The sequence below is a fragment of the Ixodes scapularis genome, unplaced genomic scaffold (genome assembly GCF_016920785.2).
Source record: "Ixodes scapularis isolate PalLabHiFi unplaced genomic scaffold, ASM1692078v2 PGA_scaffold2__306_contigs__length_199485367, whole genome shotgun sequence".
Classification (NCBI taxonomy): Eukaryota; Metazoa; Arthropoda; class Arachnida; order Ixodida; family Ixodidae; genus Ixodes; species Ixodes scapularis.
This window is the reverse complement of record NW_024609857.1, coordinates 18,670,436-18,689,510: the sequence shown is the minus strand read 5'-3', so window position 1 is coordinate 18,689,510 and position 19,075 is coordinate 18,670,436. Positions and strand designations below refer to the sequence as shown.

The window sequence follows — 19,075 nt, the reverse complement described above, 5'->3', positions numbered from 1 at the left end:
GCCGTCACTCGCGCGCTCCTCGTTGGTTCCGCCGACCCTTCCGCTGCCCCCGGCACACCCGGCTCCTCGTGGTTCGACATTTTGGTTTGAAGAAGGCGCGTAGCGCTCATCCCGCATAATATTGGAACAACTTTCTCTCCAATTAATTCTTAAATGTATTGCAAAAGGGTACAAAAAGCGGTTTGTTTTAACAACGCCCAAAAGGTTTTGATTGTTTTTCAATACTTTTACCTGTACTAGAACAGATGCGACGGCCAGCGACGCACAGGATTGGTTGCCGTTCCTTCGCTAAACGCAGGAACTGCTCCCCGCGTCGTAGTAAATCCTACCCCGTATCCCGCGCGTAGGGACGCCTCAGGGAATGCGTAGCTACTTCCGCTCGTCGGTGGTTGGCTCCGGACGTCGCTGAAACGGGTGACGGGTGTCAAGTTTGCGATGACGTAGCGGCGTCAAAGTGGGCAGAGCCGCCACGTGAGTGTTGCTAGGATACGCTCCTCCTTTGCATTACGTCACTTCCATGTACCTTTTCTCAAATGTCCAAAGCACAGTACGTGTGGTACTGTGGCTTTCAAGCAGTGGGAGTCACCGTGTGCGTAAGGAATGAATTTAGTACGCTCACCAAGCAGGAACCGGCCGTCGCGTGGCACCTGCCCTTGCTTGAGTTGGCTTCGGAGCCAGGAAAATTGCCACACGAAGGAGCCGTGCACCGACCCGGGATACCGTGGGTCGATGCATATTATCCGGCAGTCGGCGTCACACACCTGAAAGTGAGAGAGATATTGACATGTAATTACCTGAATCCACAAGTAGTAGATTGTACTTATGGTTCACAAAGCAGTCGCAATTTCAGAACCTTTTAAGTTATTTTGTCTGACACATGCATGTCAACACACCTTCCTGGATGCAAGGTACAACTAACTGCCTTAAAACAAAAATAATGTTTTTTTTTTTTTTGTTTTTTTACGAAAGTTTGCACGTTTTAACAGACAAGTATTATTTTTGGGAGAAGCGTCTCACGGCTCACATGCTACGTAGAGCACACGCTCGCGCAGTCGTGAGACCCCACAGCCCGCAGTCATAAAACGGCATACTTAAACCGTATCGGCAATACGTTTTTTTTTTTTTCTAGAGATTTGGGGCGCGTTTTGACAACGTAACATGAGTGTACTTACCACCATCACGCTGAGGGCGTAGAAGTACTTGCGGCACCAGTACGCCGCCTTCGTGACGGTGGGGTCGTTCTTGGACGGGCCGACGATGGAGACCATGGTCTCGTCCACGCAACTGATGACGCCGGGTATCCTGCCGAACAGCCTGAAGCCCTTCTCCGCGTCGAACCTCTCGCTCGGCGTCTCGGGGAAGTGGATCCAGCCACGCTGGACCCCGAGACGACGCACGATAGTGACGGACACGGCGCGGACCGCAACGCTGACTGTCTTTTGGTCCCGCGCTACGTGTTCGTCGCTCGCCACCATGCCTTGGAAGCTCCCCGTGCCGTAGAAGCGCAGTGCACACAACACTTGAAGCTCCACAGTCATGACCGTCCACGAGGTACGCACTCTCCCCACCTCCGGTTCCTCGCGAAGTTCGTCGCACAACCACCGCACCACGATCTTGGGCAGGCGGTATTGCTTCCAAAAGATCTCCTCCTGGAGCTCGAATGCATCGCGGTGTTCCCGATACAGCCTTTCTGGCGAAAAAAAAAAAAGCTCTATTAAAGAAAAAGACGAATTGACGAGACGGCGGCGCCTCGCCGCCGAACACATGCTGCTAATGACACCTAGTTCCGAGCAAGTACCTTTAGAAACGTACTCGGTACAAAACGAAACGTCATTTTGTTGTCACGTCCGGTAGCCGACTCCGCCCAGTTTTGCCGACTCCGCCCACATTTTTCTAGGGAAATTACGTCACTTTTGTTTCCAACCAATCAGACATGACGACGTCACTTCCGTGTACTAAAAAAAGGTACATGTACAATGTCGAACCTAGCTATCCAGGGGTGCTATGTTGCGCTTTTTGCACTCCCAGGAGACTTGGAAGAGGGAAGTGACGTCAACGACTAGAGAAAATTAGATTGGATGTTGACAGAAGAAAACAAAATCAACATCCAATCTGCATTTGCTGCGTTGTTGACGTCACTTCCCTCTCCCTAGTCTCCTGGGAGTGCAAAAAGCGCAACATAGCCCTCCAGCGCCCCACCAACACTTCAACGGTCAAAACTCGCCAACGTGACCCCCAGGATTTCACCGGTTCAGCCGACGCTGACGTTCTGGACTGGCTCAAAAATTACGACCGGGTGAGCCAACACAACCGTTGGGACGACACCATCAAACTCGCCAACGTCGTATTTTTCCTCAAAGGGACTGCACTCCAATGGTACGACAATCAGACAATCACGAGGAAGAAATTAATTCATGGGATGCGTTCAAAACCGCCTTCGCAGACGTCTTCGGTACACCTGAACGCAGAAGACAACAAGCGCGGGACAAACTCTCCAGGAGGTACCAAGCCCCCTCCGAAACATCGACGTCCTACATCGAGGACGTCCTTCGCCTCTGCGGACGTGTCGACGCAGCTATGCCGGAGGACGAAAAAATCAAGCACCTCTTCAAAGGATTATCCCAAGAGCTGTTTTCCATCGTCGCACCCAGGTCACCTCAGACCGTGCAGCAGCTCATTGCAGAATGCAAGCATTATGAAGACCTTCAAAGTGGTCGGATTTCCAACACCGGATTTGAACGGCTCCCTGAAGTTTCAACTACAACTGCCGACACTGACCTCCCCAATCTCATCAGGCGAATAATTTGAGACGAACTACGCGACTTCTTGGGATCCCTGCGCCTCTCAGCCAGTTCTTCAATCTCGCAACCCGAGGCGCCTAAGATTGAACAGGTAATCAAAGACGAACTTAGTGCTGCCCTTCGTCCTATTTCTTCGTCGTCTCCCACATGCGTGGCACCATCGACTTCCTCACCACCCATCTGCTCTTTACAGCACTCAGCGCCACACATTTGCGCTCTGCAAACTTCTCACAACGTCTCAATTCCATCCACACGCTACCTATCACCCCGGCGGACAGAGGAGTGGCGCACTCAAGATCAACGTCCGATATGCTTCTACTGTCACGCCCCAGGTCATATCATCCGCTACTGCCGACGCCGCATGAATGCTGAAGCCTACAGTCGCACCCCACAGAATCAAACTCGACATTCTGACGACCACGACACGCGCCGAAATTTCGACAACCACGGCAGTTCCTGTGACCGCCGCAATTTTGACGACCATCGCAACACACGTCCCTTTCCAGCTGCTGAATTCCGACGTGGTCGATCACCCTCCCCCTATCCTCGACGAAACCGCTCCGTCTCGCCGTTCACTGACGCTACTACCGGACTTCCGTCGTCAAACTAAGCAGCGCAGCCTGTCTTAAAAATGGAGGTCAGGCTGCACTACCGTCTCTGGTCCTAAATCCTCCTTACCTTGGCCCTACAACTATTACCGTCTACATTGGAGAAGAAAAACTTTTAGCATTAGTTGACACAGGTGCTGCAAAATCCGGCATTTCTAATCAGCTTCGCCGCCGTATACACAAAGTGCTCACCCCTCCACCCTCTGGACATTTTCTACGGATGGGAAACAGTGAACTTGTGCAACCTCTTGGCTACTGCACCATCCCTATTTCTATCGGAGGCACTTCCTATATCATTTGTTTACTGTACTTGCTAATTGTGTCGTCGACGTCATTTTGGGATGGGATTTTTTGTCGGCCACCGAGGCATTCATTGACTGCGCCAGCCGCGAACTTCATTTGAGCACTCGGCAGACTAGTTACGACGTGTACGAAAATTCACCCATTTCGCTTCACACCGACGACGATTACCTCTTGCCCCCCCTTTCCGCTATTGCTATCACACTCCTGCCGGACCGCCCATTCGAAAGCACCACTGGTTTCATTGAACCCATCGCCCACTTTGTCGCAAAAAAGCCAGTTATTCTTCCCTACTGCATCGCCACGACAACTCAAGAACAAGTTTCTCTTTTCGTCACCAACACATCTACTGAGTCGCAAATTGTTCCCCGTGGTGCACGTTTGGCCACTCTAACATCTCATTCTTATACCACGCTTGCAACGCTCTCCGAACTTACATCTACAAGGCTACCGTCAGCTGCCCAAAGCACCGCCGCACAAGTTGCTAAAATGGTAGACTCTAGCTTGCCTCCTCACCAGAAGGAAGCCCTAACAACGCTTCTTGTTTCTTATGAACAACTCTTCGATTTTAATAGCCGCTCTCTAGCTCAAACTTCGGTAGTCTCTCATCACATTGACACCGGCACAGCATCTCCCATTCGAAGCCGCCCTTATAGAATTTCACCCACCGAACGTAAGGCCGTCGACGATCACGTCAGAGATATGCTTTAAAGAAACATAATCGAGCCTTCATCCAGCCCATGGTCGGCCCCTGTTGTTCTCACCAAGAAAAAAGACGGATCATGGCGATTTTGTGTAGATAACCGTCGACTTAACAAGATCACCACTAAAGACGTCTATCCCTTACCTAGAATCGACGACACCCTCGACACTCTTCAGGGATCATCATTTTTTTCTTCCATGGACCTTAGAAGCGGTTATTGGCAGATGCCCATGGCCGACGCCGACAAGCCAAAAACTGCTTTCGTTACACCCTCCGGCCTATACCAGTTTAATGTCATGCCGTTTGGCCTGTCCAATGCACCTGCCACATTCGAACGCACGATGGACACTGTGCTACGGGGTCTCACGTGGAGAACCTGCCTTTGTTACCTCGAAGACGTAATTGTTTTTTCCGCCTCATTCAACGAGCACTTGCACAGGCTAGAAGTGCTGAATTGCTTTCTCACCGCCAATTTGCAACTAAACACAAAAAAATGTATCTTTGCAGCTCGCCAAATTCAGGTCCTCGGTCATATCATTAGTGCAGATGGCATTCGCCCTGACCCATCTAAATTACAAGCTGTTTCCGAATTTCCATCTCCGAAAAATTTAAAAGACCTTCAGTCCTTTCTCGGCCTTTGCACATACTTCAGAAAATTTATACCCTGATTCTCCCACATCGCTGAACCTCTCAACACGCTACTCCGTAACAACACCGCTTTCCAATGGAATCGCCCTCAAAGCAATGCTTTTCAAGCCCTGAAAACCGCCCTAACGACTGTCCCAGTGCTCGGTCACTTCGTTCCTGGCTCTGACACTGAGATACGTACAGACGCCAGTGGCCATGGCCTCGGCGCCGTACTGGCCCAGAACATTTCCGGTGCCCAGAGAGTAACCGCCTACGCCAGCCGCACATTAACGAAAAGTGAACGTAACTATACCATAACTGAACGCGAGTGCTTGGCCGTTGTGTGGGCGATCTCGAAGTTCCGTCCCTACCTATACGGCACACACTTCACTATTGTAACCGATCATCACGCCCTATGCTGGTTAGCCACCCTAAAAGACCCTTCAGGAAGACTCGGACGTTGGTTCCTGAAACTCCAAGACTATAACTACACGATTCATTACAAATCTGGAAAACGACACCTTGATGCTGACAGCCTTTCCAGATGCCCCCTTCCCCATGGGTCGCAATGTTCGAACTCCTCCGCCCACGAAGACACAACTGCTGTCCTGAGCTCCGTCAACATTGCAGAAGAGCAACGGTTCGATTCTTTATTGCACCCCATTATTCAATGCCTTGAAGGTGCTTTGCCGCATCCTTCTGTGCAAATTCAGCGCCGTGCCCGTCTTTTTCAACTCAGAGTTGGCATTCTTTATAGGCGAAACTACGACACACAACAAGGACGGCCATGGCTTTTAGTGATTCCCCGCCGACTACAAAAGGATCTTATCCAAGCAAACCATGACGACCCTACAGCTGGCCACCTTGGATTTTCTAAAACTTACTTTCGCATCCGAGGCAGTTACTTTTGGACAGGCATGACCCGCAGCATCAGCAAGTACGTTCGAGCGTGCCACCACTGCCAGACCAAAAAACGTCCTACCACAAAGCCTCCAGGTTGCCTACAACCCCTTCCCCAAGCGCACCGCCCATTTGAACGCATCAGAATGGACTTCCTTGGCCCCTTTCCCCAATCCACTCGCAACAACAAGTCGATACTTGTTGCGATTGACCATTTAACACGCTACGTCGAGACGGCCTCCGTTCCCGCCGCTACCGCCCACGAAGTCGCAAACTTTTTTATCCACTCGATACTGCTGCGCCATGGAGCTCCACAATATATAATCACCGATCGAGGCACTCCCTTTCTATCCAACGTGCTCGAAGATGTTCTCCGCCTTTCTTCGACTGTTCACAGCGTTACAACAGCCTACCACCCACAAACAAATGGATTAACAGAGCGCTTCAACCATACTATCGCTGACATGGTTTCAATGTACGTAGCCGATCATCACGACAATTGGGACATCATCCTCCCCTCCGTAACCTATGCATACAATACTGCACGACAATCTACCACGGGACACTCTCCCTACTACTTGCTCTATGCATCCGAACCCCTAACACCCCTTGACACGATATTGCCCTACCGACCTGACAACTTCATGCAACCCTACGCAGAGGAGATTGTCTCCAGAGCAGAAGACGCCCGTCAGCTTGCCCGCATCCGCACCCTTAAATCCCAGCAACAACAAAAACTGCGCTATGACGACCGCCACCTCCCCACTGCCTATAACATAGGTGACGAAGTCCTCTTGTGGTCTCCCCGGCGAGCACCGGGCAAGTGCGAGAAGTTTCTCAAACAGTTTGTTGGCCCTTTTCGTGTCATCCGACAGCTTTCCCCAACCAATTATGAAGTCGAGCCTGTTACGCCGCACCGCGACCTTCGCTCCAAGTCCTCCGACGTGGTACACATCAGCCGCATCAAGCCTTATTACCGCCAAGACTCATAATCTAAACGCGCCGGATGACCGGCGCTTACAACACCGGGGGATATTGTAAGGAAGAAGAAGTGGCACGGACAGACAGGCAGGGGTTTGACCAAGCGCGCGCTCGGCACGGGCGCTTCTTGAATGCTGTACCGCCATTCATACTGGCCGCATTTTCCTCCTATCTTCTATTAAATCTCTTTTATCAACGTCTCAACAATATATATATATATATATATATATATATATATCATTTCAGGCGCAAAGTGGCCAAGATTTTAGGGCATGCGGAAACCATTGTCCCCCGCCAGTCTCCTGAGGACTTCAAAAGTCATTTTCGGCTCCGAAGGACTTCTGTCGAGCGCCTAGTGACGTTGCTCGCCCCTCAGCTGCAAGTTCCTCGCGGACGGTTGGCCATAGACGTTACTAAGCAGACTCTGATATTCGTGTGGAGTCTTGCCAACCTGGAGTGCTTCAGGTGACTTTGTAGGAACGAGTTATTTCTCGATCTTGAACCAATAGTAAATATCCCCAACTCGTTAGTTGTCTATGCGGAGTGCAAGTTCGTATGCTTCTGGCACAGGGTTGCAATGATGTCCGAACGCCGAGCTCTTCTTGGCTGATTAAAAATAGTGGGACCTCAAGGCATCTAGCATTGAGATCTACCCGCCATATCCTTTCATATCAAAGCCAATCAGAGCTCGGCGTCGTTCTGACGTCACCGTAACTCCTACGCAAGAAGCAGATGACTTGCTCTCCGCATAGCTATGCGGGGAGCAATTCGTCTGAGCAGGATTTCCTTACTTTAAATTTCTAAAATGTCTGGGTGACTACAATGATTTCTGAAATGTCTAGTTGTTCGGCGCCAGTGAAAGGGTCTCATCGCTTTAAATGTCAGATGACAATATAAGCATATACTGTGTATGAGAACGAACTCAAGGTGGTTCATTGTTATATATCATTTAGATGCTGGCTGTTTTTATATCTTACAGGTCTGTTGGAGACCGCTTTCGACTCTCCAAGTCTACGGTGTGCAGGGTAGTGCACCGAGTTGGTCTAGCTGTTTGACCCACAACCCAAACTTCGTGCCGTGGCCGACGGAGAAAAAGGCACTGCATATTATATCCTGCTTTGAGGCGAAAGCAGGCTTCCCTGGAGTCCTGGGAGCAATTGACGGAAGTCATAACGTTTGCAAGGGGCTTCAGGGCAAGGATGCCCAGTCGTACATCAACCAACATGGATTGCCATCGGTGCTCCTTCAAGCAATCTGCGACCACGAGGCGAAGTTCCTTCGCTGCAGCGCAGGAGATCCCGGGTCCCTGCACGACGCACGCATGTACAGGCGGTCGGAGCTATACCGACGATCTTGACTGCGGACAAGTTCCCCTTCGACAGCCACCTGTTCGGAGATGGCGCGTACCCGCTGCGACAAAGCCTCCTTGTCCCCTACAGGAACAACGGCCGACTAACTGAGCAGAACAGAAACTATAACACAAAGCACGCAACAACGCGAGTGGCTATAGAGCGGTCCTTTGGGATTCTGAAGGGGCGGTTCCGACGTCTCAAGTACATTGAAGCCCGCCGCCCAGAACGCATCGTCACGACGATTGTGGCAGCCTGCGTCATGCACAACGCGTGCATGGAGTGGCGGGACGTCTACGACGGTCCCCTACACACCGAGGACGATGGACCCGCAGGTGACGGTACGGACAGCCACTCCAGCGAGTTCGGTGGGTCCACCTCGGACGAAGACGACACACCCACGGCAAGTCGCGACAAGGCCAGGGGCAAGGCAAAGAGAGACTTTATTATGCATAGCCTGTGAAGCCCCGGTATACCGGCTGTTTTTTTTTATTCTTACACATTTGTTTAAAAAAAAACGTGAAAGCTACACTAATGTGTTTTTGTCAGGTGGGTTATACGGCCGGAAGGACATTATGTGGGTAGCTAATCTTTGCGAGAAGTCGGCTAATTAATTAAAATTTGTTAATTAACTTTTTAATTAGTGGAAATAGACATATGGTTTCAATTAGAAACTTGCTGAGCATCATGGAAAACCCCTAAATCAACTATTTTTAGAAGGATATAACGCCGGGGCAGCATTTTACGGCGTTCTGTAAAAACACTCTATTTGGACGCGTTCCTAGATTTCGGTTTCTTAACTCTTCCTAACCCCGCGGTCTTAAGCCATGCATACCCAGATAGATTTAAACCCGATTGCAGCAAATGCGGTGGCAAAGCTACCGTAGACCACATCTTCTGGGACTGTCCGACAGATCCCCCACCATTATCGCTCCAGAGGCTCGCGCACCCGGGCCCGTGGGAGAGCTTGCTGCTCAGCTCCGACCTGGAAACCCAAGTCCAGGCCGTGACTAGAGCCCAAGAGGTCGCCGCCAGTCTCCATTGACATCCACCTAGCAAGATCAGCATACCCACCTGTAACTCTAGCGAACAATAAAGGTTTTCCAATCCAATATCGGAGCGCATCTACGCGCCCGCAATCCTGCTCCCCGGTGGTCGCGGCGTGAAGCCACCTCCTCGCCTCCCTCGTAGAATGGAGGGAAGTACGGCGCACGTCTGTTGCGCGTCTCAGCCACCGGGGAGCAGGACCGCGGGCGCGGTGATGCGCTCCGATAAGAAACCGAAATCTTGAAACGCGTCCAAATGGAGCGTTTTTACAGAATGCTGTAAAATGCTTCCCCGGCGTTATATCCTTCCAAAAATGGTTGATTTAGTGGTTTTCGAAGATGCTCTACAAGTTTCTAATTGAAACCGTATGTCTATTTCCACTAATTAAAAGTTAATTAACAAATTTTAATTAATTAGCCGATTTTTATCGCAAAAATTAGCCACCCACATAATGTCCGCCCGGCCGTATAACCCACCTGCACAAACAGCATTAGTGTAGCTTTCACGTTTTTTTTTTAAACAAATGTGTAAGAATAAAAAGAAAAACACCCTGTATATGTACATAGTTCATGTTTATTAACAAGAATAGGAGACGAACCTATTTTTTTATTCTTTGCATATTCATCAATTTACTGTTAATAATTAAAAACTAGTTAGAACTTTCACATTTCTTTGTGATCCCGCGGTTACGCGAACATGTTAATCATTGTGACTTATATCTTCACACACTCACACAAAATAAATAACATTGAAGGTGAACTCATCTTTGCAGCTCTTTGCTCGTCAAATAAAATCTAGATTACGAAGTTTCAAACATCATGGCTCTTCTTCCGCTCTGGCTTTCTCTGCTTTCTTGAGTTCTAAAAAATCTTTAAAAAAACAATTAAAATCCTTGAGGGCCTTGACTTTCCTTTCTTCTAAGGCCATTTTTTTGGACAGCAACTCATGTCACTCCGAGAGTTTCGACTTTCTCTTGCTTCCTCGGCTGCACTCCCCCTTCGGCTCCTCTCAGGTTTCCCTGACGCTCAGACCAGCTGAGGTGCTTGCAACAGCCAGAGGGACCACATCCGGCCTTCGCCCGAAGATTTCATCCATTTCCTAGAGGAATGGCCAATCCTTCCTGCGAGATTAATACAGTGCTGAAAGATTTCATCAATATTTCACTCAAGAAATATAAAAATTGAGACCTGAAATGCGTACGTGTCGTTGCCGCTCTTGGCGTTGTGGTCCTTAACACCTTTACACGCTTTTTTCAAATTTTTTCCATTTATTGCAACACTGGTCCTCAGTGACTGGGTACCCCATTTCATTGGGGGTCTCGGCCAGCCTGAAATAAATCACCACCAATTTTTTTAGTGTATTTAGTTTCTTGTGACCGGATTGTCCAAATGAACGCTCCCTGAAATAGTAGTCAAAATTGAAATTCTGCCTCTTTATATTAAAAGCAAGCCCACCAAACCGGCGAGTTCCCCATGAGTGGCAAACATTTTAACTTTTGTAAACATCTTTCATCTTCGGACATGCTCGTGTGAAACGTTACGCGCTGTAGGTGTCTAGTACCAGGTAAGCAAAGACATATTTTCCTTATCTTCGTTAAAAACATAAATAAAATAAAAATGCGTGCTACAAAAAAAAAAAGGAGAGGAAATTGCAACTACGCAGCTGTGGCACGAGCATGCATTTCCTTCATTTCACAGCGATAATACAAAATACCTGAAAATGTATCGTTTTACCCTTTCCAGAACGTCCTGGCGACAGGATTACTTTTTTTTTTCCATCTTGGAACATCGTTAAATTAAGGCCAGTACGACTGGTCGTGTCCAACACACGTACGCCTCCTTGCTTGGCGTCAATGTTCTTGGAGGTGGCTCCACCGGCTCCACTTGGTCAGCTTCCTTTTGAACTGCATATTGAGGTCAAAACTCAGTTCAGTTAGACATCAAACATTTCTTTTTATTAGTTAGAGCGATCGCTGTTATTATATACTCCAGGTGCCTTATACATATGCGTTCCCCGTATCATAATTTGCATCGATTACGATTTGCGGAAATTTAAAATCATATTCCACACAGTGTAGCGGTACTCAGTGAAATATGTAACTTAATTACCTTAGTTTTGACGCTGAAAAACAAAAATATATCACAAAGAAAACTTTAAAACTGAACGGTATTTTTTTAGGGGGGGGGGGGAAAGGGGGGGGGGGCGCATGTTAACTGATCATTTACATAAAATTTTCCAAGCCTTCACTGCTTACAAGCGCTATTATGCTCACTCTGGAATAAAAATATACTTGCATCTCTATAGTAAAGTAGTAAGCTGGGCGTCTTGGTAAACGTTGAACACGGTTAGAAATCGCGTACGAAGAGACAAGAACAAACGAGGAAAGAACATAGATCACAGACGCGCCTGTCTGTGTTCCACTCCCCATTTGTTCTTGTCTCTTTGTGCGCGATTTTTAACCATGTTTATCATATACTTCATCATTTCATCATCATCATCTACTGTGTTCGACTATTTTCAGCCTTGAACGTACAAGTCGTCAGCCCAATAAACATACACCTCCTTCTCAGCTGGCTGTTTCGGAGGTGGCCCGTCTTGCTCAGCTTTCACATGGGCTGTGTATAGATTTAATACCCAAAATTAAATCTCCTAATTCAGCTCTTCATCAGAGTTTTGTACCATTATGCAATTATTGTCTCTAAGTATACCGAAATTCTGTGCCCTTCAAATACATCTCGGGCGAAAGGTGCGTTAATTCCGGTGCTCGATTCCACCCGGAGAAAACTGACAGTGCAACTTTCTCAGTCTAGAAAATAAGAATGCCTGTCCACGGCGTTGTCTGTTGCCGCGTGACAGCCTCGTCAGCGATATTTTCTTTTTCTTTTCTAGCCAAGTTATACATCGCCGAGGAAACGTACACCTCGTCATCGACATTGAACCCGACCCCCGGCAGAGACTTTCTTAGAAGCCTGGCATATTCAAAGCACGCCAGGAAACATCAACAGATCCCTTGGTGCTTTACCATCCGCATACGTAAACGGGCTTTGTCACATCACCGATGCAAAAAGAAAAACACCACGCCTATTGAAAATTCCATCAAGATACGTAATTTGGGACACTGACTGCCAGTCAGCAGCCTTGGTGGAACGTGATGGACCATCAGACGTCATCTGATGGTCCATCAGATGACGTCTGACTGCCACTGCCTAAGAATTTTCATCAACAAGGGCAGCATTCATATAAGAGTAAAGCTATACGCACTCATAAATATCGCCAAATGCCTCGATAAAACAAAATGTTCCAAAAAAAAAAAAAGAAGAAAAAAAAGCAGGACCACCACGGATCGAACCCGCTACCACTTGCGTACAAATCGGACACCTTAACCCCTATGCTACGCCGTTTGTTAGAAAGCTCGATTTCACCATTCGTTTTATACGAGATGCTTCGGTTGCAAATGCAGTTAAGACTTCAGCATGTTATGCAAAGCACTCGTACATCACTCGCCGTACTTCAGTTCTACTCACCTGCCATGTAGAGTACTTTCGCGCCGTAGAACGATCCTTTTGTTCACGCGTCTCCGGCCCAGTAGACCTGGTACACCTTGACGTCTTCAACTACACCGCTAAAGTCCCTTACATCGTCGGAACTCACAACAGGCTGGGTCTTGTCGAGTAGAAATTCTACTAAAACATAAAACACTGTAGAGCCCGGGCAGGATCGACAGGTTGGAGCAAGCGGGCAAACAAAACGAGTCGAGAGCGATCGTTCATGAAAGCCCAGCGAAGGAAGCGAAGTGCGAAGTGGCGTTTTCGGCGTTTCGGCGGGCTTCTGATCAAGGTTGTCGGTCGGCTGCGTGTCATATCTCTAACATCAGCGGTTTTATGGGCTCACGTCCCGAAATCGATTTCTTGTGCATAGATTATTTTTCGTATTCATAGATTTGACGAAATAGTGGTATTCGAACGAACTTTACGTCCTTTGACCGTACGTCTGTCTGCACGTCAAAGCTTTTTGACGTACAATCAGAGCCAATCGATGTAAAATCAGAATCGCCACCAAGACATCCTGATGGAATTTCGCGGCGGCCGACTGCCACCAGGAAACCATCAGAAAGCCGACAAGCGGGGTCTGACTGGAGTTTGGCTGTCGGTCAGAGTAACTTGTTGGCCAATCAGACATGTTTGACGTACAGTCAGGCACAGTCAGCGGTCCACTAGAAAACATTGACTGCCAAATAGGGTTACATTGATGGATTTTTCCTTCGGGACCCTAGACAAAGAAGTAGATGATCCAGAGCAAGGGACATTCCTGCAGTCACCCCTGAGAAAGAGCCCGAGTAGGCCTCGAAACGTCGGTCCCTGTAATTTAGGGCTTGATTGGACGTCTCTTTTTAATAACTAAGTAATCTGGTCAGTGTCGAACGCCTTCAATCTTGAAAGCATGAAACCCGAGCTCACTCCAACGCTGAGAGCGAGGATGCAGAGAAATCGCTACTGAGAAATATGTGCATACGTTTTCGCGCAAGATGTACGCTGTGAATGTTTTGCACAGCTAACTCATGAGTTGAGAAAGACATGTCGCAATAACCGCACAAAAACGACGGCGTCGAGTTCTCAGCCATTCTTGCAATCTGTCACCGAACGGAACAACGCAAACGAGCTTTGGCGGCTGTTAGCGCAGAAAGCAGACGACGAGCAGATCACGCGACGTATTTACTCGATTTGATCCGATGTTACCCCCCGATCTAGGAGGATAGCGCGAGTAATTACTCCGTAGTAAACAACCCGCTTCTGAAACGCGAGTTCTGACGTCATCGAGTATGCTCGAGTAAGTTTTGAAACGCCACGGTGCGAAACCTTTACTCTGGGGTCGGATCGAGTAAATTCTGGAACACCACCAGAGTTGCGCGTTTGATTCCACGTGCCGCGTGCCGCTCTCGCCACTATTCGCCGAGATCCGATCACGTGAGGAACCGTATCAAGTGTCGTGCAGCAAAGTAGACGTTGCACGCGCCCCGGCCTACGTTCCCCGGCTTTTGAGCGCGCCGCGCGCCTCGAACGCGCGGCGCTGCTATTCGCCGAATTCAGTCACGTGAGGAGCTGCATCCACATGCCATGCATGAACGCGCACCTCTGGCTCCCGTAGGGAGCCTATAGTTCTTTTCTGCAAGTGCGTCACCATCAAGTGCGTCGCCAACGCCAATAGAAGGCATTTAGGATATAAACGTCACCGTCCCACTTTCTCGTTTTGCCTCCCCTTTATTTTTTTACTATTTGCAGGTTGAATCGTTTTAGTATATTTTCGTCGCCCATACCGGATACGCTTATTATGTGGCTGGGGACGAGAGTACACAGAAAAGGTCTATAGGAGGTATTCATTGGACGCCATATTTGAGGGCGATGTTTAGAGTGCATGCTCAGAACGAGCTCACATTAATAGCCTGCTAAGACCGGCAACCTTGATGGTGCTAAATGCACGCTCCGAAAGGACTGCGGAAGCTCGCCGTCAGCACGCTCTCAGCAGCAGCGCACACGGATATGGCCGCCAGTGAATGCTCCCTATACAGGAACTCTAGAACGCGCAACTCCGGCTCCAATAGGGAGCCTATACAAGCTCTCTAGGTACCGGTAAAGCCTCTCTGTCCTGGGAAAAGTGGTGCCATTCATTGTTGTTAAAATGCCCGAGACACGTGCCGCGCGCAGCTTCTGGGAAGATCGTGGCGTCTGAAATGTAGCTCAGTGCTGCGCTCTGCCGCCATGATCTTTCCAAGAACTGCACGATGCACGTGCGTTGTGTATCGACGCACTTTGCGCTATTCTTAAAACATGACGGGACTTTAGGTACCGGTGCATGTCTGCTCGAAGGGGCGTTGCGTGAAGCGTCTCAAGTGTTGTGCGCGAGTGCACGGGGCACAAGAGCGTCTCGTACTACGCGTGCTCATGCAGGACTCACTTCTATGTGTGGTGCCTTTGTGTGCCGCCCAATGGCACCAGGCGCAGGGTACCGGTTCCACCGGCGTCGTGGACATGTGGCATGCTATTGACTTTTTGTTCGGAACACCTCCCATAATAGCCACCATAGCCGAATGAGTAAGCGCAGACCAGCTCGGAGAACGTGAAGTGAAATCTCACGATGCAGAACACAGGGATTCTGAGTTCAATCCCTACCCGCGTTACGATCTGGATGAGCATCGTACTGGCGTCCGGTCTCGTATCATACTGCGTCGTGCACGTTAAAGAGCCCAGGCTAGCGGTCGTAGCGGACTTGCTAACTTTCTCATCTACAGCGGAGAAACAAGTTGTCAGTTGAGGCACATTAAATTCAAGGTCTATACTCATGCACACACTAAGAAAAACGGCTGAGCACCCGATTATGACACGTGCCTTACGCGTTTCTACAACAAAGGTTGACATTACGTTTAAGAAACGCCTTAATCAGGGGGCTTTATTTCTGCCAAAGTTATTAGATTAGCTCAGTTACGGAACGCTCCTAGATGCTGCTTCCACGGACAGTACACTTCCCGCTCTCATCACGGTTCGCCTCCCGTTGTTCGAAGCGCCACTGTTTTGGAGGCGGCCGTTGCAGTGACTTTAGTTCGATATGGCGCGCGTAATGCCGTGTGGTGAGGACCTGTGAAACAATATCGTTGGGATCGTCGTCATCTGACTCCTTTATCGCAATTTCGGAAACTATGAGGAAACGACGGATCGCTCATGACACGAACGAGGATAGGTAAAAAGGTAAGTGTCCAAATCGACGCTGGGAAAAGAACCACGCTGAAGAGGAAGCCAGCTGGTTGTGAGACGTGTCTTTTCCATCGTCAGATACCCACACGGACCACTGGCACCCACCATGTGTTCCATCGACAGGGTGCGCAAGCTGCTCGGTTTCAATCTCGACCGCAAGCTGAGAGATGTCAGCCTCACATTCGCGAAGACCGCCACACCTCCAACACCGGCCCCCTCCCAGGAACTCCAGCACGGGGGCGCTGGACTCCCTGCATTTTTGGAAATTCGAACGGCTCATCTGCGAACTGGTGTGAGCGAGCCCACGTCGTACAGACTCAGAGTGGACCACGAAGCCCCTTGATGGGCTTCATGGTCTCCCCACCGCAAGACCGCAACGCCAACCGCGTAAACTCCACCTCACCGCGCTCACTATGCTTCCCAGGCCTTCCCCTCTCGCCCGTACGCTCTCGCCACCGCCATCTCAAGTGTCTACCCTCCGCATTCCCAGACAGCTCTCCCCATGTTCCTCGCTGTGGTCTCGTGCCGTGCCTGCCGCTTACTTCGCTTTGTGTCTATAAGGCCGCCTTCACCTCTAGCCCTGTGAACATGTAATCATCTAAGCTCTTCAATAAACTTCCTACTTATTACCATTACGCACAGCCTCAGCCCTGCCATGTTTCACATCTGGCGCAGTCGACCTCAAGAACTTTAAACTAGCCTTCGAGTCTTTCTTGCCCTTCGAAACTTTACCAAATCTTCCATTTGCCTCAACCACCCAATGCCCTCTTCGCCTCTTATCTCGTCGGAAATGCTGCTCATCAGCTGGGAGGCAGCCACTGCCGCAGAGCTCGCCGGCTTCATAGCGGATCTTATTCGTTAAGAACTTGCTCGACGCCAACTGGACAATACCGGAAACAAAGATGAAATTATTCAGCGTCTCACAACGCACATCGCCGAGACAAAGCGGCTACCCGAAACCGAAGTCAACGGCGATGGGGTGGTTCCGTCGGACTCAACTTTAGCGGGACAGCCAGAGTCATACTCGGCCCAGTCTAGGCCAAGTATACTCGCAGAGACCGCCACTGATTCAGAAGCTTCTTTGTCGCGATGAAGTTGCGAGGATAAAAGTGGACTATGCGGAGAGCAAGTCGTCTGTTCCTTGCGCAGGGGCTGCTGTGACGTCAGAACGACGTCGAGTTCTGATTGATTTTGACTGTAAGGATAGTGGGTTGACCTTAATGCTGGATGCCTTGAGCTATACGCACTATATTTTACAATCAGCCAATAAGAGCTCGGCGTTCTGACATCAACGCAACCCTTGTGCAAAAAGCAAACGAACTTGTGCTCCGCATTTTTTTTTTCAGTCCTGCATTCGCAAATTTTGATGACGTAATCGTGGGATAAAAACCGCCCGCCTGGCGACAGCCGAGAGCAGCTGGTGGATTGGACACGAGAACTGCGTGAGCAAACAACTTCGGCTCGTAACAATCCATGTGTCGGCGGACACTCGCATAGTGGCTCGTGTTCGACCACTGCGGGGATAAGAATAGCCGAACTCAAACAATCCCTGGAGCTCAGCAAGCGTTTACCACTTTGAAGACCCCAACGCGCGTATATTTATTTATTTATTTCAGATACCCTCAGGGCCAAAGGCATTAGAGAGGGGAGTGGGTACAATGTATAAGTATAAAGTTAAAAAATGCAGTGGTTATTAGTACAGTAAATTGACTCTTATTTATACAATGTTAGCTATGGCGTTCTTGAACTGCTGGGGATCTTTGATTGTTGCTGTCGGGGCGGGAAGGCCATTCCACTCCAGTGATGTGCGAGGAAAGAATGACTGAAAAAAAGCATTAGTTCTACACGATGGAATCCCGACTTTATGAACATGATCTAATCTAGATGAGATGTATTGGGGGGGAGGGGGTAAAATATGTTCGGCGCGCAAGGAGGGATGAAGAAACAGTTTGTGAAAGAGACAAAGACGAGAGATTTTGCGGCGGGATGTTAGGGATGGCAGATCAAGGTTAGATGTCATTGTACTGATGCTTGCAGTTCTAATATAGTTAGACAATATGAAACGAACAGAATTATTTTGAACCATTTCAAGTGAGTGTATCAAGTTTTCGTGGCTTGGATCCCAAACTGAAACGGAATATTCGAGTTTAGAGCGAATGAGGACCTTGTAGAGCAGTAGTTTCAGGGATGAAGGTGCTTTTTCAAAGTTACGTCGAAGATAACCCACCATGCGGTTAGCGTTATTAATGACGTACGAGGTGTGAACGCTCCAAGTTAGGTTCGATGAAATGTGGACACCAAGGTATTCATGAGAAGATACGGCGTCTAAAGGCACATTATTAAGAGAGTAGACGGGCGAGTTAATATTTTTTCTAGAGAAACGCATAAGTTTACATTTGTTAATGTTTAGTTCCATGCACCATGTTTTGCACCATACAGAGATGGCGTTAAGATCAGATTGAAGAGTGGTTATATCGTTATCACATAAAATTTCCCGGAAAATTACACAGTCATCTGCAAACAAATGAATATGGGAAGAAACACAAGAAAAGAGGTCATTAATGTAGATAAGAAAAAGGAGAGGGCCAAGCACAGAGCCTTGGGGCACGCCGGAGTGGACGCCACTTGGGGGAGATGTGAGGCTGTTAGCTGAAACGAACTGAGAACGGTTAATGAGGAAGTATTCGAGCCATATAAGAAGTTTGGGATAGAGATTAGGCTGACTTAATTTAAGAAGTAAAAGCTTATGACACACCTTATCAAATGCTTTCGAAAAGTCTAAAAATATGCAGTCGGCAAGTGATGATCTGTCAAGAATGGCGTTTAGTTTATGAGTGAAAGATACCAATTGAGTTTCGCACGAATAAGTTTTACGGAAGCCGTGTTGTGAAGGTGTGAAAAATGAGTTCGATTCAAGAAAGTTAGCGAGGTTAGAAAACAGAATGTGCTCAAAAATTTTACACGGGATGCTTGTGAGCGAAATGGGTCGATAAATAAGGGGAGCATTCTTGTT

General features: G+C 48.7%; 1 pseudogene; it reads left to right on the top strand.

Annotated features, from left to right (window-relative positions):
* LOC115324975 overlaps positions 1-8,732 on the top strand; it is a 30,907-nt pseudogene extending 22,175 nt beyond the window's left edge.
* Positions 8,733-19,075: the final 10,343 nt, after the last annotated feature.